Here is a 25,367-nt window from a genome sequence, read left to right on the forward strand (position 1 = left end):
GGCTTACTAAATTGGCAATTGAAAAATGTAAGAGAGAGTGGGGAAGAGCAACTGACACAAGAAAAGGAAGGTTGTCTAACCTAGGTGAACTCCTCAAAAGTTGAATTTCGTCCTTCTTGGAAAACTCAACTTTTGAGGTGACTAAACAGTCACATGGGAGTGGTCACATGGTTAGAATTGACCCTTATCCATAGGTATAACATATGGACCATTAAAAAAGCCCCTAACCTAACCTTAGGAGTCAATTTAACCCTCTAGAAACCCACCTAAAGTTTACCTACGGGTCAAACTTGAGTTGACCACTCCAAAGGCTCTCTATCCAAGACTTATTTGAGACCACACTCAAATATTTGAAATGTGAATTGGTAACACCAATTCCCTTCAAGAGACATGTCACTACCAACTCACTTTACAACACATGTGTCAAGTGACACAATAAAAATACAATACTTAAATACACATGGAAATATCCCTTTTTCGAATTAACAACTTTATAAATACAATTTAACACACATTCAAGAATCCACATTTACGAATAAAACACATTACACATGAGATGTTGTCTTTCCAAATAGACAACCCTTGGCTTCACAAATGCATATAGGTTTCCATGGTCACATGGATTAGTTTTCTTGCACATCTCACTTTGCACATTAGTAACCCCAAATAATCACATTTAATATCAACATATGAAAAGAATCCAATTCAAACACTTTGCATACAATTTTAATCATAATGATCAATTTATCAGGGTAAAAGCACAAAAGTGTCATGTTTCAGGCTAACTTATCAGCACAAGTGAATTCAAGTAATTCTAACTAAAAATCAATTTTATCCAAACATATGGTCTATATAGACTCATTATAGCTAAGTTATATATGGGTTACAACTTTTCCAATTGGAAGTGTCTACTAAATATATATTTTATACTACTTTGGTCTAATTACAAAACAAATTTAAACTCGATGTTTCAACAACTCCTACTCTTATAAATAATATTTTTTTTGAAATGTAAAAATACCCTTTTATAGATCTATAAGTGAATTTTCCAAAATATATATATTTTAATAGTTTAATTATTTTTTTATATTTTATATTTTATTTTTATTGAAAGTAGGTCATCGACACTAAAATATAAGGTTGATTATCTTGTCAAGGAAAAATACTAAAATTTATTAAAAAAATTTGAAAAAAATATGATGCAGTAGAGAAAAGAATCTATGTCAAGATGATATAATTCTTTTCTAAGTTGGATAAATAATTAAGAAAAAAGGTGGTGGGAATTGGAAAGAGTTATATTTCAGCACACGCAACTTTTCAATTTTTTTAAAAAATATTTATTTTTAAAAAATAGTAAAAAATATATCCATGCACTAAAGTTTCAAGTTATCAATATACAAAAAAAAATCAAGAAAAAAAGGTAAAATTTACTAAATAAAGTGTGGTGGCTTGTGTAACTTCAATTTCAACATTTTTTCAACAACTAAATTATAGTGTTTACTTTATAAAAAGCTACATTCAAATATTTTTTTAAACTTTTGTTAAAATTATAAACATAAAATAGACATAGGAATATAAATTTTATTAGTTTACATCATTTTAAAATTCAAAACATATATTTATCTTTCTATTGATTTAATTTAAAAAAATGAATTAGCATTGACCATTTCCTTTATAAAAGTGCAACATAGCTTTGTACTTTTACCCATCATTTATCCAATAAAATCTACATAAAGAAATCTACTCAAAGGCATCATCATAATCCTTATGAAACTCAATCATTAATACAACATGCATCCATGATTTCTAATATCATAATGAAGTACTACAAATTCAGAGATAGCTAACATACATATCCAATCAGTGGATCATATAGGATCTAAATCCATAACACATCAAAATATGCACCGCAAGGTAAAATGATTCCATAACCTAGTTCAATTACTTTTCCCACTAATCTATCTGTCTAACATAGCCTATCCTATTGAACTATAGCATTTATTAATACGATCAAATATGGTCAACTAAGTTAACCAGAGCTTGATCGGGGGGGAGCTCTACAACTACATAGTGGAAGAGAAAGGAGTAAGTGATGACTCTGAGGATGAACCAACAACAAACTCTACTAGTGGATCTGACAATGGAAAGGAATGGGTGTTCTATGTGTTAAAAGAAGATGAACTAGAATCGGCTATCAAGAGTGAAGAAAAGGCCCTAGGAGCAAAAGTTGAAGACAAGGATGAATGAGTAATTGATAGTGGATGCTCACATCATATGACTAGAGATAAAAGAAAATTTATGTCCCTACAAAAATACAATGACGGTCAAGTCAGATTTGGAGATGACAAAGCATGTATGATCAAAGGTAGAGGTATTATTTCTCTAGATGGCAAGCATAATACTAATAATGTCTACTATGTAGAAGGTTTAAAGCATAATCTTTTAAGTGTTGGTCAATTGGTGGACAAGGGTTTCCAACTTCAGTTTAAAGATAGAAAATGAAAAATCATTAGCAAAATTGGTTTAGAGAGGGAAATCGGTACTCAAACTAGAGGTAATATCTTTCATTTGAACACTAGTAATAAGACATGTTTGATTTCTCATATTGATGAGAGTTGGTTATGTCATAAGAGGTTGTATCATGTTAATTTTGATTGTATTGTTAAGATCAGTTCAACAAACGCGGTTAGAGATATATCTAAGATTATAATGCCTCATAATCTAGTATGTAAGGAATGTCAATTGGGAAAGAAAGTTAGAACTTCTTTTAAGAGCATACATGATAAATCTAATGATTTACTTGATTTAATTCACACTGACTTATGTGGTCCAGCAAGGACTAGAAGCTTTCAAGGTGATAGATATTTCATGCTAATAATTGATGATTATTCTGGAATGATGTGGGTGACTTTTCTTAGGGAGAAGTCTGGAGCCTTTGAGAAATTCAAGATATTTAAAGCTAAGGTAGAAACAAAAATTGGATTGAAAATCAAATGTATGAGATCAGATCAAGGCGGTGAGTTCACTTCTCATAAATTTAATAGTTATTGTGAGACAAATAGAATTAGGAGACAATTATCTACACCCGAGACTCCTCAGTAGAATGGAGTAGTGGAAAGAAAGAATAGAACCATTTTGGATACAACAAGAACTATGATGATGGAAGCTAAATTGCCTCACATCTACTGGAGAGAAGTAGTGAGTACAATAGTCTACACATTCAACATAGCTCACATCAAAGGTTAAACTGGTAAGACCCCTTATGAATTATGGTTTGGACATGTTGTTCTGAAAAAAGAGAAACTCATGTTCACCTTTAAACTATCTATGAAATAGCCAATCTAAATCAATGAAATGCTTCAGGGCTTGGACAACATAACATAGGATCCTAATGATCCTCCTACACTTTAGGTTCTACAAGACCTAGGGGGGGACACCCTTTGATGCATAAAATACAACTAGTTACAAACAGATGGCATCAACAAAAGCAGATAGATCTCACAAGGCTCAACAACAAGGAGGTTACTGCAGATGGGCTAGATCTACATTGACATCTCAACAAGATTGGAGCATGAGATAGATGGAACACCTAAAACTACAAACACAAAAGAAATATGGATACTTCATATTTTAAAATCTCTGAGAATCCCCAGAATATACAAGACCATTGCCTTATACAAGGGCATGAAGTTATAGATCAATCTACAAATGCAGACTTCTATTACAAATCCAATTTATTAAGAAATATATCCCTGTATTAATGTTTGACATTAATACATTCTAAACTTCAAACAAGGGATCATACATATCTAGACATTATCCTGAATCCAAAATGATTGCTCATAGAATTTAAATCCTTCCTTGAAGAGTACCTAAGAACAACCATTACACTCCCACTTTGAGAAGATAAACCCAAACTCCCTTGAAGACTGGATTTATTGAAAACAAGAGAAGGCCTAAAGACAATCCAATAAATTGTATATATGCCTTACATATATGTGACATGCAACAACAAACATTTACAACAAGAAGATACTCTATTACTTGAAAAGGGACATTGTATTACAAATTTGGCAAAAGATCAGAATTGGAAACCAAGATTCAGGAGCCTTGCTCACAAAAATCTGGAACCCTTACAAAATTAGAAGACTTTGAATAAGAAGGAAAGGGAGGACAACATTAGATCTCATTCTCTAACAATAGCAACTACCATATCTTTCAACATTAACTATTTTCGCCCAACATGGCCTGCAAAACATCCACTCTCTCTGACTGAAAATCCAATCTAAGATCCCAAGGTAACTTCCCCAAATATATTTGTCATGGGCTACACTTGATTGTAGAATCATATTCCTTGGATCGAGAGCTTTCCAACGATATATAACACTTATATATTGAGCAAAAAAGTAAATCCCTTGGTCATCAATCCCTCTGCAAGTCGGTTGTTTAAGTTTCTATCTGCTACCACAGTTTGAATTCATATTTAAATCTTTGGATTTTTCCATGCATGCATTTGTTGTGCATTCTCTACTACATGGTATCATCTAGCTCATTTTGGGGCCCTTATCCTGCCACCTCAACACCACCTAGGTCCACTACCTAGTCGCCAAGTCACGGCCTTTAGCCACAGAGCAACTTCATGTTGCGACTTCATGACAACCATTGATCTTCCTTGGATCACCACCGATCTATTCTAACTTGCTTGTTCTTTACCTCGGCTAAGCGGCTCCCTCTATCACTTTCTCTTCTGGCAGGCCCGACACATGGCACATTTTGATTTGTCTTTAAATCCATCTAGATGCCACTTGGACTTCCACTTGGTCAGTCGCTATGTCATTTGTGATAACCATTGGGCACTTTCACATGGTGGTATAGCAATAGTCATCGATCTTCCCTCAAGCTACTTGATCCTTAACGCCTGGGCTGCTTCATATTTAGCACACGTGCTTTGTCACTGAGTTGCATCGGATATTTGGCGATCACTTTCATCTTGTGGTATGGTGACAACCATTAGATCACCTCCCTCAGTGGTTGATCTTTCCTAACTTGCTCAGACTTTACCTTCTTTGAATGACTCTCACTTATGCCATGGGGTCACCGCATGGCATATCTGGATTCTCTTTCTGATCTACCTGGACTCCACCTGTCCAGTCAGGCCTACCACATGTCGACCTCTCATTCACCATCTAGACCACCAAGTCATCTCCAACAAACCCACCACTACCTTTGGTTTGCTCGGCATCATCCTTTTGGCCATCCAATTTTGCATCTTATCGAAACCGTAGTTTGATTGATTAACCTATAAGATTGCCTTACAATCCCTATTCAATCGAATAACCCTAAATTATCACAATAATTTGTAAAGAAACTCTACTAAAATTTATCTAAGGTTTTCTGGTTCTTTTAGAAATTACCTTGATTTATGTAAAACTTTCAAAATGAATATTAACATACAGATCAAAGCTTTCTGAGCCTAAATCTTCATTGTCTTCTGGTGTGCATTCATTTATTTACTGATTTCTTTTGAATAATTTAGGGTTATTCGATTGAATAGGGATTGTAAGGCAATCTTACAGATATTTTTCAGGTTTTTCTCTTCAGGAGGAATTAAATATACGTGAAATATCTCTATCAGTGTATCAATTGTTAGCAGCTTTGAATTTGATAAATGGTTTTAGCTTAAAGGGAAAAAACTTATATATATGTCAGGCATGTATTAGGTTAATAAAAGCTGAGGTGATGAGATGTATGAGAATGGCCATATTAGGAACTCTTGTTTAAATTGGGTGACTCTGTAGCCTAGATAAGGCACTGATATCAATAGTGGAGTTTTTTCTATCTTTTCTTGGGGTCAAGACTGAAAATGAACATATGTTTTCTTTTTAATGTTTCAGTATTATTGAGGTGATGAGGTTCATAGGTTTTTATAATTGGTTTTGTTGTGGATCTTATATTAAAATTGTGAAAGTATTCACAATAGGTATACCCACCTGAGCTTTGGATAAGCTTAAAGAGTAGAAGGTTTTATAGAAACCTTGATATATGTTTTCTAGAATTCCATTTTCTTGTTGTCCTCTCCATATGCAACAGAGGTTTCAATTTTCTTACAGAGGGGATTGGGGAAATCAGAATTTGAGAACAATAGAACTATTTTCTCACTTATCAAAACCCATTTCATCGACACCTTCACTTATCGATGAAACTGATGCCTTCAATGAGTCCATTTTGAGATCTATCAAAGCCATCACCTACTTGATATACACCTTGATGATATGCCACCTATCTGCTACGTGCTACCATTTGATTGGCTCCGGAGTTTACAACTGGGCACCACCTAGCCTGCCAGCTCATCAGTCACCAAGTCGTGACTATTAACAATCAAGCACTTTCATCTTGCGGTATCGTGATTGGCGTCTGATCTTCTGCAACCTGCCTGCTATTTAATTTATCCTTTTGCTACAAAATTAAGCTGCTATGAGATGCACGCACACGCGGGGCCCACCACTTTCTTTGATCGGCCATTTTCCAAAAGCCCATAAGCTTTGACACTAAGGATGTGTGTGGCTATGCACTTAAAATAGTGAAATTCTCCTCCCTACGGCCAATGTGGGATAAAAGTTTCACCTTAGCCTTTTCCAGTGTGTCCCACCACTTAGTTGCCAAGTCATGACGAATAGCCATTGAGCACTTCTAGGTTGCGGTATAGCGACAACTATGAGATCAATAGGAACCTACTTGATCTTTAGGAAGCCCGACAGAGACATAGGAAATGACATAAGACTTAGGCAAAATTTAAAATTATCAGAACCTGGCCAAGCCTAGACATAAAAAGGGCCCCCTCTTGATGATAGATAGACCCTTCACTTAAGTGGAAAAATAACAAGAAAAGACCTTTGGCAAAAGAAAGGGACACATTGAACCATGAACCTTGAACTAGATTGCAAATGGTTCAAAACAAACATAACGTATCTGCACATGCTTATTAAAAAATATTACAAAGCCACGACATAAGCAAGAGAAGCGATTGAACCTTGAACCTTGAACCAAAATGGTTCAAGGGTTCAAGTTCAAAATGAAATAAAAGAGCGTGCCATAGAGGTTTAATTTTTTTAAATGCCTACATGAAGAAGAAAAAACCCAAAACCCTAAGAATTTTATAGGTCCCAATGGTGGCTCTGATTGGGGATGGTTAGGCGCAAGACCAACACAATAATCTAGAATCTTTAGTAGAGTAGACCACCCAAAAATAGGGCATTTATTTTTCTCTTTTAAATTATTCAATGAGCTTCAGTCTCCAGAATAGGGGTTCTGTACTCCACCTAATAGCAGGGCTCCTTATTGAAAACCACACAATTGAAAGCAAAGTGACTATACAACAAAATCTATTTACATATGGCCTCGAGCCATCAAAATTGGAATCAATGCTTACCCCTATCAAACACATGATTCTCATTTCCATAAACTGAAGGCAAGATGAAAGTTTTATCTACATTTTCTTGATCAGAAACTTTGCAACATCTCATTAGCTCATCACATAAAAGATAATCAGCATGTTGGTAATCATTCAATCTTTGAAAAACAAAACCCGCCTCTGAATGCTAACCATCAAATGAAACATGACTTTCATATTGTGTACAATTATTTCCCAGCTAGAAAAGAAAAGTAACCCTGCTCCATCAGATCACTATACAAATTCCTAGTTTGCAAAAATGGAAAATACTCATCCATAATACAGGCTTGCAAACTAGAGAGGAACATTTCCTCATTAAATGACTACAATATAGCATGCTGATCACAACTTACATTAGCCTCTTTCAAACATGAAAACACATGATCATCTTTCAATGGTTCATTTACTAATTGCAAATCTGGAAAAAAATACCTCAGATTTATCCTTCTCTTTAAAACCAAGATCCACACAATGCATATCAATTTATGATTTCATACCAACATATGAATCCACACAATCACATTTATTAACCTCATGTATTTTCATCTTGTTCACCATTCAAATCAACTGTAGGGAAAGAATTATCATATGTATCATACCTCACACTGCCAAGAGCATCATCAGTATCAAAACATATACTGATTGGGTATGAGAGATTAGGGACATTTCTAGATGTATACCTCTTAATATCAGCAGCTAAGAGTTTTGAGATTTGTTTACTACTTAGTGAACCTTCTTCTTCAGTTTCATTTTCCTTGGCTTCATCTTGTGTGTTGTAAACATTGTCACAATCTGATGCATGCATTAAATCTACAGTGCTCATCTCTTCATGTACATTTATTTTGTCATTATAGTAACTTGCATCTGCATCATGACCTTTATCAGGATGATCATAAAATGTTGCTATATCTTGCAACATGGATCATAACCTTGGTGGCAAACACTTTGTGGATTGATATTGACAGCAAGGTGATCTATATCATTCAGAACTAAAACCTCAATAGGCTCAAGATTAATTGAATAATTACTTGTACTTTCACAATCTTCTTCTTGCTCTGAATACACATTTGCATTGTCACACTGAGAGTAAGAATCATCTTCAACATCATAAGAGGTAAATCCACTCAAGGATTCATCTCCATCACTATACTCAAAACTATGTGTATTTTTAGATTTATTCATTTCAATCTCATCAATCCATTCTTTAATACTAGCAATACTTTCTTCCCTCAAGGTTGAAGACCAACTAACTAAGTCAGACTCATCAAGCTCTAAGAATAACTCAATCCAAATAGACTCATGGGGTTTAACATTAAATGTAAGCTTATTTAATGCAGCAATAAATCTTTCATAAAAAACATATGATGATTCAACCTTTCTCTTTCCTACTTTCCTTTCCAAAAATAAGATGCACCTATCTTGGATCTTTTGAAGATGTATTTAAATTTCCCTATCAATGTCTTTCAAATTTGACAAAGAAGTTTCAGACCTAGGAACCACATCTAGATCCATCAAACTTGAAACACCTATTGAACCATGACCATGACAATACATCTTACTGTTTTATTCTCTTTTCAAAACTTATGCAGTCATAATTTTCACAACCAGACATACTTCTCACCATATTTCTGACTGAAACTTTTCAAAAAGAGAAGTATGTAACCTTAGAACCAATATTCCTTTTCATGGTGACTTGCTTAACCTTATAAGGAATAAAGCTATCTCATAAATTTTTTGAGGAATACCTGGGTATAATTGTTGTTGTTGCTCACTCCACTTATGGTTGAAAGTGTTGAAATGTGGCAACTGGTCAGCAAAGTACTGTACACTCAACACATATCCTCGCTGAGGTCCAGGGCTGGGCCAGGCCCCAGGCAAGGGTTCGGGGGTGACAACCCCCAAGAAAAGCGAGGTTTAGGGGTGGGAGCCCCCGAGAAATTTTTTTTTGCCGTTTTTCATTAATGAAAACTGACATTGTAATAAAACCCTAAAAAGGCCGACTTTGTTTGTTGCCCTAAAAATGCATGTTATAAGCAGCTGTGATGCTTAAGGCATTGTAAGGTTGATGTACTATTTTTGCTGGATAATAAGAAAGATTGGATGACTATATATGGTGGACGTAACCCATTCTAGGTGAACCATGTTAAATCTCTGTGTTATTTGTGTCCTATTTTATTTCTTTATCTTTTGTATTTAAATCTGCATATAATTGTTAGTTCATATTTGCTTCGGATCTACTTGAAACCCTAACAATTGGTATTAGAGCGAGGTTTTCTATAAATTGGCAGGACTTTCAGATTTGAGTGGGAGCAATGGAGGATTCCAAATTGAAGGTCAAAAAGTTTAACAACCAAAATTATCAGTTATGGAAAATGCAGATGGAGGATTACTTGTATCAAAAGGATTTGTGGCAGCCATTGGAAGGAAAGGCAAAGAAAGCGACCACAATGTCAGATGAAGAGTGGGACATTTTAGATAGAAAGGCACTGGGATCCATTCGATTATGCCTTGCACCATCTGTAGCATTCAATATAATAGAAGCAAAAATGACTATAGATTTGATGGTGACATTGGCTAAGTTGTATGAGAAACCCTCGGCTTCGAATAAGGTATTTCTTATGAAGCGTCTGTTTAATTTGAAAACGAGTGAGGGAGGATCTGTAGTGGAGCACTTAAATGAATTTAATACAATTACTAGTCAATTGTCTTCGATAAAAATTACTTTTGTAGAAGAGGTTAGGGCTCTCTTGATTTTATGTTCTTTGCCAAAAAGCTGGAATAGCTTAGTTATGGTTGTAAGCAACTCTGTCTCTGGTAAAAATACTTTGGTATTTGATGATATTGTTTGTGTTATCCTAAGTCAGAAAATGCAAAGGATAAGTATAGGTGAGACTCCAACATCATCGGGTAGTGTTTTGAATGTGGAGAATAGAGGAAGATCAAAGGAAAGAGGAAAAGGCCTTGGGAATGAAAAGTCATGAGGGAAGTCAAAGAAATGACGCTCTCAATCTAGAGGAAAGAAAGATTGTTGGTACTGCGGAAAGCCTGGTCATCTAAAGAAAGACTGTTGGTCTCAAAAAAACAATGGAGACAAAAATGAAAATGATAGTAAGGAAGCTAATATTGTAAGTAATATTGTACAAGATGCTTTAATCTTATGTTTGGATAATGTTAATGATTCCTGGGTAATAGATTCTAGGGCTTCATTTTATGCTACACCCCATAGAAAATATTTTCTAGATTATATTCAAGGTGATTTTGGACAGGTATATTTGGGTGATGATGAGCCCTGTCAAATTGTTGGAAAAGGAAAGATAAAGATCAAGTTGCAGAATGGAAATGATTGGTTTTTGCAAGAGGTAATACATGTTCCTAATTTAAGAAGAAATATAATTTCTACAGGGCAACTAGGTAGTGAAGGTTGCATAGTTACCCTCTCAGATAGTATGTGAAAGGTCACTAAAGGAGCATTAGTAATAGCTAAAGGTGCGAAGGTAGGCACATTATATCTGTGTACAGGTAACACTTACTCTACCCTAGCTGCTACAGATAAAGTTACTACAAGGACAACAATAATAAATATTGTAGGAACAGATTCAATAATGTGGCACCATAGGCTTGGGCACATGAGTGAGAAAGGGATGAAAACCCTTCACTCCAAAAATCTATTGCTAGGACAAAAGAAGATTCATTTAGAGTTCTATGAAAACTGTGTTTATGGTAAATAGAAAAGAGTCAGATTTCTCAAGGTTGGGAAAGAGAAGAAGAGTGAGAAGTTAGAGCTTGTACATTCAGATGTATGGGGATCGGTTCAGGTATCATCTCTTGGTGGCTCTTGTTATTATGTTATTTTTATTGATGATTCAACCAAAAAGACATGGGTATATTTCCTAAAACAAAAATCAGATGTTTTTGAAACTTTTAAGAAATGGAAAGCTTTGGTTGAGAACGAGACAGGAAAAAAGCTGAAGTGTCTCAGATTAGATAATGGAGGTGAGTATTGCAGAAAAGCATTTGAAGATTACTACTCCTTAAATAAGATTCAAAAGCAGAAGATAATTCCAGGAACTCCACAAGAAAATGGTGTGTCAAAGAAAATGAATAGGACTATCATAGAATGCACGAGGAGCATGAGATTGCATGCTGGATTGCCCTTACATTTTTGGGCAGATGCTATACATACTACTATCTATTTGATAAATAGAGGACCTTCAACCCCTTTGGATGGTGGTATTCTAGAGGAGGCATGGACTGGTAAAAAGGTAAATTATTCTTTTCTAAAAACTTTTGGTTGTGAAGCTTTTGTCCTTGTTGATAAAGAAAACAGAACCAAGCTTGATGCTAAATCTCAGAAATGTACATTCATTGGATATGGGATAGATGAATATGGCTACCGGTTATGGGATTTTGAAAATAAAAAAATAATTAGAAGTAGATATGTTATATTCAATGAGAAGGTTATGTATAAAGAACAGATGCAAGAAAAGAAGCATGAACAGGCCAAACAAGAATATGTGGTGTTGGATGAGATTCCTGAAAATGAAATCCCATAGGTAGCTGATGCTCAGCAACAACAAATTGTCCCACAAGCTCCTGCAAGTGTTAGACATTCTACGAGGACAAGTAGACCCCCTGAAAGATTTTCTCCTTCTTTGTATTCTATTTTATTAATAGATTCTGGTGAACCAGAAGAATATGAAGAAGCAATGCAGGTAGATGCCAAACAATAGTGGGAGCTAGGCATGAAAGAGGAGATGGACTCCTTGATGAAAAATAAGACTTGGGACTTAGTCCCTTTACCTGCAGAAAAAAGAGCCTTGCCTAACAAATGGGTTTACCGGCTGAAGGAGGAGGAAGGAGGTCAGAAAAGATATAAGGCCAGACTTGTGGTAAAAGGTTTTGCATAGAAAAAGGGTATAGATTATGATGAAATATTTTCTCCAGTTGTAAAAATGACTTCAATTAGAACTGTACTTAGTCTTGTGGCTATAGATGATTTACATCTTGAACAATTAGATGTCAAAATAGCTTTTCTCCATGGAGATTTGGAGGAGGAAATTTACATGTTGCAACCATAGGGATATGAGATCAAAGGTAAGGAGAACTTGGTGTGTAGGTTGAAGAAAAGTCTGTATGGCCTAAAGCAAGCACCCCAACAAATGGTATTTAAAATTTGATAGTTTCATGGTTGAACATGGTTATCATAGATGTCATTCTAATAATTATGTATATTTTAAGAGATTTGATAATGGAAGTTATATTATCCTATTGCTTTATGTTGATGACATGCTTGTTGCTGGGTCTAACATGCAACATATAAATGATCTTAAATAGAAATTAGCCAGGTCATTTGCTATGAAGGATTTGGGTGCAACTAAGCAAATTCTCGGTATGAGGATTACATGGGGCAGGAAAAATAGAATTTTGAATTTGTCCCAAAGTGAGTATATAAAGAAGGTGTTGAAAAGATTTAACATGCAGGATGCAAAAGTAGTTAGTACACCTTTGACTAGTAATTTCAAATTGACTAAGGAGATGTGCCCAAAGGCATAGGAAGAGGTTAATAAAATGTCTAACATCCCCTATTCATTAGCTATTGGTAGTTTGATGTATGCAATGGTATACACAAGGCTAGATATTGCACATGTAGTGGGAGTTGTGAGCAGGTTTATGAGTAATCCAGGTATGGAACATTGGAATGCTGTGAAATTGATTCTTCGGTATTTGAAAGGAACTACTATGAAGGTATTATGTTTCAAAGGATCTAATGCTACTCTGAGTGGATTTGTTGACTTTGATCTACGGGTGATATTGATTCATGGAGGAGTACTATAGGGTATGTTTTTACTATAGGGGGAACTGCAGTCAGTTAGATTTCTAGGCTGCAAAAGGTCGATGCTCTTTCAACCACTGAAGTTGAGTATGTTGCTACTACGGAAGCCAGCAAGGAGATGATTTGGTTACAATGTTTTTTGGAGGAATTGGGTTAGGCACAGGAGGATCACCCATTGTATACTAATATCTAGAGTGCCATTCATCTTGTGAAGAACTCTTCTTTTCATTCAAGGACAAAGCACATTCAGCTCAGGTACCACTTCATCCAAACTGTTTTGGAGGAGGGTCAGTTACGGCTTGAGAAGATTCACACAAGTGCGATCCCTGCCAATATGTTCATGAAGTTAGTTCCACATGAGAAACTAATTTCTTCATTAGTTTCTGTTGGTCTTCTTGATTGATAATTGTGGAATTTATACCAGTCGATTCCTAGTGTTTTATCCAACAGATGTTGCATGTACAGTGGTGTCGTGTAGTATCAGTCTCCAAGTGGGTTTGGTGTGGAGCCTGATCAGTCTCCAACTGGGAGATTGTTGAAATGTGGTGACTGATCACCAAAGTACTATACACTCAGCACGTATCCTCATCGAGGTTCAGGGTCGGGCCAGGCCTCGGGCAGGGGTTTGGGAGCGGGAGCCCCTAAGAAATTTTTTTTTGCCATTTTTCATTGATGAAAACTGACTTTGTTTGTTTCCCTAAAAATGTATGTTATAAGCGGCTAGGATGCTTAAGGCATTGTAAGGTTGATGTACTATTTTTGCTGGATAATAAGAAAGATTGGACGACTGTGTATGGTGGATGTAACCCATTCTAGGTGAACCACATTAAATCTATGTATTATCTGTGTCGTATTTTATTTCTTTATCTTTTGTATTTAAATTTGCATATAATTGTTAGTTCATATTTGCTTCAGATCTACTTGAAACCCTAACAGAAAGTTTGAAGAAAACCTCCAAACCTTAGGTTCATTCATACAGAGTTGCCACCTCCCTAAAGAGGAATAAAATTTCAACCAGTGATCTTCACTCTGAAACAACTTCAAATTTCTGGGTCTCACACAACAGAGTCACATAATATTTATATTTTTTTATTTCTCAACAACAAAACCCTCTAGGATATATGTTGGCATATGAACACTCCAATGAGACATTGTGTGTGATTGAAGGTTTTGTCATTGATGGCAACATTGCAATCCTATGGCACCGGCAAGACATTATACCGACAAAGCATTACATAGGCAACCTTGCAATCCTATGGCATCGGCAAGACATTATACTGGCAAAGCATTACATAGGAAACCTTGCAATCCTATGGCACCGGCAAGACATTATACCGACAAAGCATTACTCATACATAACAGTGCACCGACATCAACAAAATCAATCTACACTGGCACCAACACAGAAGATGTACACTAGCACAGAAGGAAATATGTATAGCGGCACAGAGGCTGACAGGACTTTTGATATGTAATATTTTGTTTATCATTGTAAGCCGACTTGGCAAATTGTAAAATGACTCTTGTATATAAAAGATATCATTGTAGGCATTTGTAGGATATGGATAGAATGTAATAAACAAAAATTAGAAGCCAAACCTAATGTGCGAATTGTAGGTCAAGGGTATATGTAAAGAACAGAGCAAGAACTGATACTGAATCTGGCATTGAAGATGCTATTGTAAAGTAGTATAGAATATTGGATTTGTGTAAATCCTCATTGTAAGTCAATGTGACTTCTTATTGAGCAGTGAGTTGTAGGCAATTGGCCTTCCTGCATGTGCAGGCCCCTATTGTAAGTAATATTCTATTATTGGCTAGTAAGTGAATATTGTGGGTCACAAATCCCACCAGGGTTTTTCCCACACCAGGTTTCCTCATTAAACATCTTGTGTTATGGTGCTCTTTTCATGTGGATGCTTTTGATTCTATTATTTGCATTAATTCTTGCATACTGGTATATTGCTACTTTATATTCTACATATTCAGTTTTAAGAAAATTACATTACCGATCAGATACTGATTCACCCCCCCCTCTCAGTATCTGTGGGAACCCTAACAATTGGTATCAGAGCATGGTCCTCTATTTTCAAAATCCTAACAACTTGAGGAAGATCTTAACACTGGTAAAGATGGAAAATCTGATGAAGCAACTTGAAGGAGCTCTTATTGACTATGATGCAGAGAAGTTGAAAAATATCAAATTAGAAGATGATTTAAAAGCAACTTAGGACGTTATTCAGGCACTTCAAGAAAATCTTACTGTTACAAAAAACAAGAGAAGAGAACTTTGTGAAAAATTGCAAAATGAAAATGATGAAAAGAAATCATTAAATGATATTATAAGCAAATTGAAACAAGAGATCATGACAACAAAAAATGAAATGCAGGATATGACTATGAGATTCTGCAAAGAGATTGAGGATAGAAAGAAGAATGAAGAAAAATTGACTAGAAGACTAAGTGATGCAGCAAATGAGAACACAAGACTTAGCTATGAAAATGATATGTTGAAGATAGATCTGATGCATACTCAAAATGACTCGAATGAACTAATGAGACAAAAAAAGATCTTGGAAAGGGAATTGGAAACTGCAAATCAACACAGAAAAATTCAAGAAAAGCTTAGAAGAACTTGGTACCTTATTGAAGAATCAAAAACCTAAAGGTGACACTTCTGGAGTTGGATTTGAAATTGGAGACAGCTCTGGTACTGCAAATACCCAGGATTAAAGAAAATCGGTAAGACCCTTTGTTACTTACAAATTCAATGGAAAATGCTTTAACTATAATAAATATGGTCATAGGCAAAATGAATGTAGATCTAGGAATTATTAGAACATCAATCCTCCCACCGGTCAATGCACCAAATGCAACAAAATTGGTCATAACTCTGAAAAATTGCAGAATGAATGTAAGATGTTATGTTTGTGGAAGATTTGGTCATTTATCAAATAAATGCAGAACACAAATCGGCATAGGTTATGGGAAAGCTATTTAGAAAAATAATGTAACTTGTTATGCTTGTAACAAAATTGGTCATATTGCTAAATTCTGTAGAAGTAAAGATACACTGGTAGATAACAAAAGTACTAGCTTGAAAGGTAAAGAAAAGGTTGAAGAGGTTAAGCAAGAATTTTCAAAGCAATGGATTAGAAAAGGTGATCTAAATATTGGGATTACTCCTCCACCGGTAGAACCAAAAAATGCTACACCAATAGGATGTTCTTCATCAAATTGAAGAAAATTATCTTGAGGGTTTGGAAATTTAATGACACGTGCTATTATTCCCTCGGTTAGAGAAAAGAAGTTGAAAATCCTTCATTACCGGCAAATAAAGTTGAGTTAATACATTATCGATAGACAATTAATGTGGTTGGTGGTAGAAAAGACCTTATAAATTAAGTTTTTGGCTCCATTTCATTTCACCGTGAATTCAAACCTTCAAAGAGCGCGAAGATTTGCAAGCTAAGGCATTCCGAACAAAGAGGCAAAGCACTTCAACAATCAATCCATCCAAAGGCAGAAAAAGGTATTTATCATCATGGCATCCTCATCTGCACCTGAATTCATAGCAAACCCTACAATAGTTGAGGTTATAAAATGACCTAGGCCCATGTTTGAGCTAGTTCCCGAGGTAGCTAAGAAAGATGACAACACAGGTGCTTTTCCTCAAATTCCAAAGGGTGTTGTTTATGCAGAAGACCCTAGAATGTATATTCATTGTAAAATAGAGGAATTAGGTGATGAAGAAATCAAAGACATGTACAAATCTATTATATGTGACAATGCCAGAAATGTGGAACCTGAAAATAAAATTGTTGAAACCCTAGGATTCACTGAAATCCTCTGCATTCCTGAATTTCCAAAGGAAGTGATTAGGATAGTTCTCAACAGGGTACATGGCTCATTCTTTTGGCTTGACTCAGTACACAAAATTACAAAGGTAGCTATGAAAGCAATAACAGGGTTACCTTCCACCAGTACTAGACCCGACAAAACCCAGAAGGTCTCCAATGACCTAGTAACAAAACTAACTAGTGCAACATCCGACAAAAGATCATTAAGGGTTAATGATGTGACCAATACAAATGTGAGATTCATTAGCATGATTCTAGTTTACAAAGAAACTCATGCAAATAGGCTTAACTCTGTTTCCAGTTTATGCATAAAGAGTGCTTATGACATGGTTAAGAACAATGTAAAAATTGATATCTGTGAATGGTTAAAAGATGAGTTAATTGACAACTTAGCAAAAATCGAGAAGGATAAGAAAGGAACCTTTAGATTTGGAAATTTGCTTGTATGCTTAATGCTACATATAACCAAATAGGCTCCCGGTATAGGCAACAAGGATTTTGGATTTGACATACTGGTAGGAAAACAATTGTTTAGCTTATTCAACAACATGGGTGAAAACAAAGAAAATAATATCCATGAGTATTTTTAGGCACTAAAAGTCAAAATGAATAAGAGGATCAGACTATCATAGGAAATCATCAACAAATATAAGTATGACATATGTTTTGTAGTCAAAAAGGATGAGATCTAGATGGAAGCAGTCATCCCAAGAACAATCTAGGTTACAGAAATGGGGTACGAAACAGATGACCACATTGTGGAAACTTATGCCAAAGCACTTCTGGAAGCCCCCCATGAACCAAAGGAAGAAGTATTTGGTAGTGCTGAGCACATTGAGAGTCAAATTCAATCCAAAAAGAGAGTAAAGAAAGCTGAGGCATCTATGAGGAAAGGAAGCAGGCAAGCAAAAGCCTTAAAAGATGATGTACTAAAGAAAACTAGTATAATAGAAGAAGAGTTGGTAGTCCAATAGCCTGAAACTCATCTATCATCGGTAGATACCTCCTCAAAAGGAGATATGCCAGCAACTTTCAAAAGAGTTGTTAGGAAAAGAGACCCCTCACCGGTATCCACCCCTTCACCTAGAAGGACAAGACAGAAGCAACAAGCTGTAAGGTCTCCAGTCAAGAAAGCCACACCTAAGAAAAAGTTGACCCCCAAAAGGAAGAAGAAGACAGACACTGACTTGGCCACTTTTGACATATTACTGGATGAAATCATAGAGGAAGCTAAATTGAAAAACATAGGGAAAATCTATGACACCCTATCAGAAGATGAGAAAGGACAAATTGAGGAAAGTGTTATACTACACATGGACATGTATAAAATTTTTTTGATGCAAGTCCTAAATGAAATTCCTGATGAATTATATAAAAGACTTGAGGCCAGAAGGCAAGGAATAATTGAGTTGGATAAGAAAATAAAATTAGAGAAATTACTTGCAGTTTACCCGGCCAACTCACCTAAGGAAATTACCCGGACAGTCTTTTCCATTGCACACCAGCAAATATCATTAATGGCAAGTAGAGTTACTAAAGTTTCAACTGAAATAGAAGATGGTTGGGATAGATTCTTGGTTGAAAAAGAAAAACAAGAAGAATATATGAATCCCAAGCCCATTCTGGTATATCAAAAGGACAAAGGGAAAGGTAAAGTTGGTGGACCACCAAGTATCAAGATTAGAGACAACTTACCCCCACCTCCTTTAAATACTCCACCGGTAAAAACAACTGCAGAAGATCAACCGGCAGCTGAGAGCATGGACACAGAGGATAACAATCCTAATCCTGAAGTCCTATATACTATGAATGTTGATACTCAAAAAATCAACATAGTGGTAGATAAGGATACCACAGATAAATCTGATAATAAAGAGCAACCGGTAACAGGAAACCAAGAGCAACCGATAGTAGATTCAGAGAAAAAGAAGGAATCTGGAACACAAACAGAGCAACCAACAAAGCTAAAGGCTCCAGAACACATGCCACTGGTAAGAAATGATGCAAGAAAAACTATGGAGACACAAACAGACCTACCAGAGGTCAATACCAGCATGGTCCCTTCCACTGGCACTTAGTTTACTAGGTCACCATAAAATGTAACAGAGGTATTGCTCGATTCTATCAAGAAAATAACAGATTATAGCTCACAAGCCTATAAAGCAATAGATGATTCAATTCCAGTTTTGAAATTAATAGCTCCAAATTGTAATATAGCCAACAAAGATTCTTTAGGCCAGTTGGATACACTTTGTAAATATATTTCTGGAAACTTTGAGCAAACAAAGGTAGAAACTATAAAGGAAAGTGTAGAAAAAGAGAAATAGAAATTCGTTGAGGAAGGAATAAAGAAGTGTAACAGGGAATTTGACACACTTCTACCGGAACTGTGCAATTTATTGAAAGAATACAAAACTTTGTATAAAGACACCTGTAAGATAAAATTTTTGACCACAGATGTAGATAAAAAGATGAGCAAGGTATTGGAAGAGATCAATAAACTTGTTGATAATTTTGTTAACTCACCCGATACATTATCAGTTTTTGAGGAAAAGATAACAAATTTTGAGGAAGAATTGCTCAAATTAGAAAGAGAAAAAGAGAAAATAATAAGCAAGGCAAAATTTTTGAGATCTAAACTAAGTCCAAGATTGGACTATTTAGCATCTTTGCTTAAGGAAATCTCAGAGGCACTAAAATAGGGTAGCAAGACATCGGCAAAGCACTTGCAGCATCTCATCGATACAGTACACATAACTGAGATAGCAATAAAGGAGAGTAAGAAGTTTATGGATGGTATAAACTTAATTTTGGGAGATATTCTTTAGCTAATAACTACCCAACTACAAGGTTGAGGTTATGCATTGGTACAACTACAAATCTACTAACCTTTGTCATTGATGCCAAAGGGGGAGTAGTAGATGAGAAAATTCAAAACATAGGGATCACATGCTCAGGGGGAGCCCTCATATTTTTGGTAACATCTTTTTGGTATACACATTTTTGGATATCTTTTTGAAATTTCTCATGAGTGTTGCCATCAATGCCAAAGGGGGAGATTGTTGGTATATGAACACTCCAATGAGACATTGTGTGTGATTGAAGGTTTTGTCATTGATGGCAACCTTGCAATCCTATGGCACCAGCAAGAGATTATACCGGCAAAGCATTACACAGGCAACCTTGCAATCCTATGGCACCGGCAAGACATTATACTAGCAAAGCATTACTCAAATAGAACAGTGCACCAACATCAACAAAATCAATCTACACTGGCACCGACACAGAAGATGTACACTAGCACAGAAGGAAATATGTATACCGACATAGAGGCCAATAGGACTTTTGATATGTAATATTTTGTTTATCATTGTAAGCCAACTTGGCAAATTGTAAAATGACTCTTGTATATAAAAGAGATCATTGTAGGCATTTGTAGGATATGGATAGAATGTAATAAACAAAAATTATAAGGTAGACCTAATGTGAGAATTGTAGGTCAAGGGTATATGTAAATAATAGAGCCAGAACTGGTACTAAATCTGGCATTGAAGATGCTATTGTAAAGCAGTACAGAATATTGGATTTGTGTAAATCCTCATTGTAAGTCAGTGTGACTTCTTGTTGAGTAGTGAGCTCTAGGAAATTGGCCTTCCTGCATGTGTAGGCCCCTATTGTAAGTAATATTCTCTTATTGGCCAGTAAGTGAATATTGTGGGTCATAAATCCCACCGAGGTTTTTCCCACACTGGGTTTCCTCGTTAAATATCTTGTGTTATGGTGCTCTTTTCATGTGGATGATTTTGATTCTATTATTTGCATTAATTCTTGCATACTAGTATACTGCTACTTTATATTCTGCATATTTAGTTTTAAGAAAATTACATTACCGGTCAGATACTGATTCAACCCCCCCTCTCCAAATCTGAAAACAACTTTTAGACTTGTAAACTTCTAAGACTCTTCCCCAAATGACTTTGGCCAGACTCACTTACAATTTGATTTAACAGTCTATTTTCTCCCCAACAGAGTCGCCATTTTGTTGTTCTCAAAAAAGAGAAACCCAAGTTCACCTACAAACTATCTATGAAATAGCCAATCTCAATCAATGAAATGCTTCAAGTCTTGGAAAACATAACATAGGATCCTAATGATCCTCCTACACTTCAAGTTATGCAAGACTGAAGGGGGGACACCCTTTGATGCATAAAATACAACAAGTTACTGACATATGGCATCAAGAAAAGGAGATAGATCTCACAAGGCTCAACAACAAGGATTTTATTGCAGATGGGCTAGATCTACATTGACATTTCAATAAGATTGGAGTATGAGATAGATGGAAAACCTAAAACTACAAACACAAAAGAAAAATGGATACTTGATATTTTAAAATCTCTAAGAATCCTCAGAATCTTCAAGACCAGTACCTTATCCAAGTGCATGGATTCATACATCAATCTACAAATGCAGACTTCTATTACAAATCTAATTTATTAAGAAAGATATCCTTGTATTAATGCCTGACATTAATACATTCTAAACTTCAAACAAAGGATCATACATATGTAGACATTATCCTGAATCCAAAATGATTGCTCATAGAATTTAAACCCTTCGTTGAAGAGTACCTAAGAATAGCCATTACACTCCCACTTTGAGAAGATAAACCCAAACTCCCTTGAAGACTGGATTTATTGAAAAAAAGAGAAGGCCTAGAGACAATCCAATAAATTGTATATATGCCTTACATATATGTGACCTGCAACAGAAAATATTTACAGCAAGTAGATACTCTCTTACTTGAAAAGGGACATTGTATTAAAAATTTGGCAAATGCTCAGAATTGGAAACCATGATTCAGGAGCCTTGCTCACAAAAATCTGGAACTCTTACAAAATGAGAAGACTCTGAATAAGAAGGAAAGGGAGGACAACATCAGATCTCATTCTTTGACAATAGCAACTACCCTATCTTTCAACATTAACTGTTTTGCCCAACATGGCCTATAGAACATCCAATCTCTCTAACTGAAAATCCAAAATGAGATCCTGAGGTGACTGCCCCAAATATATTTGTCATGGGATACACTTGACTATAGAATCAAATTACTTGGATTGAGAGATTTCCAATGATATATAACACATATATTGGGCAAAAAAATAAATCCCTTGGTCATCAATCCCTCTGTAGGTTAGTTGTTTAAGTTTCTACCTGCTACCACAGTCTGAATTCATATTTAAATCTTTAGAATTTTTTGTGTGGGCATCTATTGTACATTCTTCACCATGTGGCATCATCTAGTTCATTCTAGGGCCCTTGTCCTACCACCACAGCACCACTCAGGGCCACCACCTGGTCGCCAAGTCACGGCCTTTAGCCACCAAGCAACTTCATGTTGTGACTTGGCAACAACCGTTGATCTTCCTTGGATCACCGCCGATTTGTCCTGACTTGCCCATTCTTTACCTCAGCTGAGCGACTCCCTCTATCACTTTCTCTTCTAGTGGACTCGACACGTGGCACATCCTGATTTGTCTTTGGATCCATCTAGATGCCACTTGGACTCACCACCTGGTCAGTTTTTATGTTGGATGTGATAACCATCGGGCACTTTCACATGGTCATATAGCGACTACTGTAGATCTTCTCTCAAGCTATTCAATCCTTAATGCCTAGGCTACTTCATATTTAGTGCATGTGCTTTGTCACAAAGTCACATAGGATATTTGGCGATCAATTTTATCTTTTGGTATGGTGACAACTGTTAGATCATCTCGTTCGATCGTTGATCTTTCCTAACCGGCTCAGACTTTAGCTTCTCTGAATGACTCTCACTTATGCCATGGGGTCACTGCATGGCATCTTTGGATTTTCTCTTTGATCTACCTATACTCCACCTGTCCAGTCAAGCTTGCCAAATGTCAACCTCCGGTTCACTATCCGATCCATCTTGACCGCCAAGTCATCTCCACTGGACCCACCACTACCTTTGGTTTGCTTAGCATTAGCCTCTTGGTCAAACTTCCTCTTCTGCCATCCATTTTTACATCTCAAAACCACAGTTTCATCAATGCCTTCACTCTTTGATGAAACTAGTTGAAATCTCCTTGATGCACCCTTTGTCAATGGATCCGAGCACTCGGTGAACTATTTTCTCATCTTATCGAGACCCAAGTTTCATCGACACCTTCACTTGTTGATGAAACTGATGCCTTCAGTGAGTCCATTTTGAGATCTATCAAAGCCATCACCTTCTCGATATTTACCTTGATGATATGCCACCTCTCCACTATGTGCTACCATTTGATTGGCTCCAGAGTTTACAATTGGGAGCCACCTAGCCTGCTAGATCATCAGTCACCAAGTCATGACTATTAACAGTCGAGCACTTTCATCTTGCGGTATAGCAACCACTGTCTGATCTTTTGCAACCTACCTGTTGTTTAATTTCTCCTTTTATGACAAAATTAAACTGCTCTGAGATGCAGGTGCATGCAGGGCCCAACACTTTCTTCGATCGGCCATTTGCCAAAAGCTTGTAAGATTTGACACTAAGGATGTGTGCAACTATGCACTTAAATATTGAAATGTTCCTCACTACGACTAGTTGGCATTGTGTTGTCATTGATGTCAACTAGTATAAGATGTTACTAGTATCACTGATATTGATGTCATCTAGTGAACAAGAGGCTGTTGATATGATGTTTCATACAACCGAGGTGAAAAGATTACATGATGAGCATTGGTTGTGCTGAAGTGGCAGAATAATGCTTGGTACACCAGAGGAGAAGTAGGAGTATGAGATCAAGAATACACACTGGACATGCAAAGTGTGCTACTAGGACAGTGAAGGATGAATGAGGAGTTGAGATGATGTGTTTGTCATCTTAACAAACCAGATGAGAGTAGAATCAGGTTGATACCAGAATACTGAAGAGAGGTTGATGCAAAATAGTTGGAGTGTGATGACTTGGTGTCATCAATGTGTCTCACTGACAAGAAGGAAAGCATGTTTCCCTCCTGAAGACACATTTACCAGAATCTGCATTGGTGATAGTTGACATGTTATGTCAACCAGTGAAACATCAGAGAAGAGACAAGGAAGATAAGGTTCTCACCTGATAAAGATAGAGCTCATTGAATGTTAATGACATGATGTCATCAAGAGTGGTAACTAGTATGAAAGCCCACCGATAATATGGATAAGGTGTAGGTGCATAATACTCCTACCTGATGAGAATGTGCATGTGTTGGATTGACATGTCTAAAGATCGGTTTGAGGGTTACACTGACAGATCAGGAAAGGTCATGACAAGAAGGACAACTGGCAAGGTGTCATTCTAGTAGGGTTTGTTTACTTGTAGATGAAATTGGTTATTTGGGTGTTCAGTGACCAGCCATGAACCGAGAAGACAGTGTGATGAGGTGGAAATTGATAGTAAGGCCACGTGAGGATGAAATGGAAAACATGCATGAAGTGGTGGATGAAACATGCATAGGTCAGTGAAGTAAGGTCGGTAAGGTAGTTGGGATTGGTCTGACATTAATGGTGACTGCAAAGCTCTAGGTAGAGTTACAAAGTTGTGCAGCTTGAGATCCAGGACAAATTGATTGTGCGGATCAAAGTAGGCAAATGACACAGCTGGGCCATTTATGGCAATTGACTGAGAAAAGTTGAAAGATTGATTGTAGGCTACTGAAGAAGGAAGGCATGTTCTAGAAGGTACATAAATGGTGGATATGTACAAATAGACATCTCTAAGTACTGACCCGATCAAATTTGATTGGATTTATTGTGCCTCATGATCAATGGATAAAACTCTAAGGTGCCAAGTTTGAATTGGTTTTTTGGCAGGAAGTCTAGGTTATAAATACGTGAGTCTAAGAGATAGATCATGCTGCTGAATGGAAGAAGATTGTGTTGTTCCAAAGTGACTAAGTGTTACTTTTGCATGTGAGAGAAAAATAACCAAGTGCTCAATGAGTATCTGAGAAGAGAGTAAGAGTGAGGGAGAACTAGGTTGAAGTGTTCAACTGGTAGAAAAGGAGAACTGGTAGTGTCCATACTGATAGAGAAAAGGTGATCGAAGCTACAGAGTAGGCATGCATAGAACCGGCTAAGTATAGTATCGGTGGAGAGTAGCAAAGAGCTGAAGGAAGTGAGAACTGGTAGGGAGAAAGGTGAATCGGTAAGAAGTAGTAGTGAGAATAGAGAGCAATG

Source organism: Cryptomeria japonica, chromosome 3 (genome assembly GCF_030272615.1).
Source record: "Cryptomeria japonica chromosome 3, Sugi_1.0, whole genome shotgun sequence".
Classification (NCBI taxonomy): domain Eukaryota; kingdom Viridiplantae; phylum Streptophyta; class Pinopsida; order Cupressales; family Cupressaceae; genus Cryptomeria; species Cryptomeria japonica.